The sequence below is a fragment of the Apaloderma vittatum genome, unplaced genomic scaffold, assembly GCF_000703405.1.
Source record: "Apaloderma vittatum isolate BGI_N311 unplaced genomic scaffold, ASM70340v1 scaffold11930, whole genome shotgun sequence".
NCBI lineage: Eukaryota > Metazoa > Chordata > Aves > Trogoniformes > Trogonidae > Apaloderma > Apaloderma vittatum.
In genome coordinates, this window is record NW_009692927.1 from 11450 (window position 1) to 12639 (window position 1190).

Consider the following 1190-nt stretch of genomic DNA (forward strand, 5'->3'; position numbering starts at 1 on the left):
CTGCTGAGAACGTAGTCAGCATCTGCTGTATGCCTTGTATCATCTCTCAAGAATAGCATGGGGTTTTTCTTTTGATTCTGGTTGTTATGTATGTGAATACATAATTGAGTGAGCTGTTTTGTTGAACTGAGAAGTAGTATATGATTTAGGAGCAGCAATGTACATAAAGATGGTGCCAGCAGTGAACACTTGGAGTGTTGAAAAATATTTTCCTTCAGAATGGAGGAGCTTATAAGAAACAAAAGAGAAGAAACAAAAAACACATGAAGGGCAAGCAGTTTCGTTTTGCTGCAGTTCTTTGGCACGCTTCTCTCCAAAAAGTGAAAGGAAAGAACACAGCACTCCACTGTAAGCAGGCACAAATCCTAGCCCAGGAATATGTCCCTCCAAGCAACAGAGAAAGGATGTTCTTCTAGAGAGAGAAAGGTATTACTTTTAAAATAGGTAGAGACAAACACAACCATAATGTCTACAAAATAGCCTGCAAACTAGTCCTTAGAGCTGTAAAAGTGCACAAGGCAATATGCTTCATCCAGTAATTACAAGCGTTGGACAGCTTGCTAGTCCTTTTGAATATGCATACTATTTGGTATGACCTAACTACAAGGCATGAAACCCACAGTGACTGTCAGAGCAAAGAACAGTTACTAATTGGATTATTTTGTTTATTCTTTCAGCAAAAAGATGCGTTGTGATGTGAGGTATAATCAACAATGCCGAAATGATAAAAGACCTCTCTACAACTGCCCTCTACAGCTACCTAAAAGGAGGCTGTAGTGAGGCTGGTGCTGGTCTCTTCTCTCTAATTACTAATGACAGGACAAGGGGAAATGGCCTCAAGTTGCGTCAGGGTAAGTTTAAATTGGATATTCAGGGGAAGTTCTTTAGTGAACAAGTGGTGAGGCACTGGAACAGGCTGCCCAGGGAGGTGGTGGAGTCACCAACCCTGGAGGTGTTTAAAAAAAAAAGTAGATCTAGCACTTGAGGCTGTGGTGTAGTGGTTAGGTATGCTGGGATGAAGGTTTGACTAGATGATCTTCAGAGGTCCCTTCCAACCCCTGACATTCTGTGATTCTGTGATTCCAGCAGCCTGAGTGACGTGTGACTTGGCTGAAAATTTAAGCGTGTAACAGAAGTAAGAAGGAATTTAAAATATTCAGGCAATATATCAGAGCCCAGTCATATCTAGA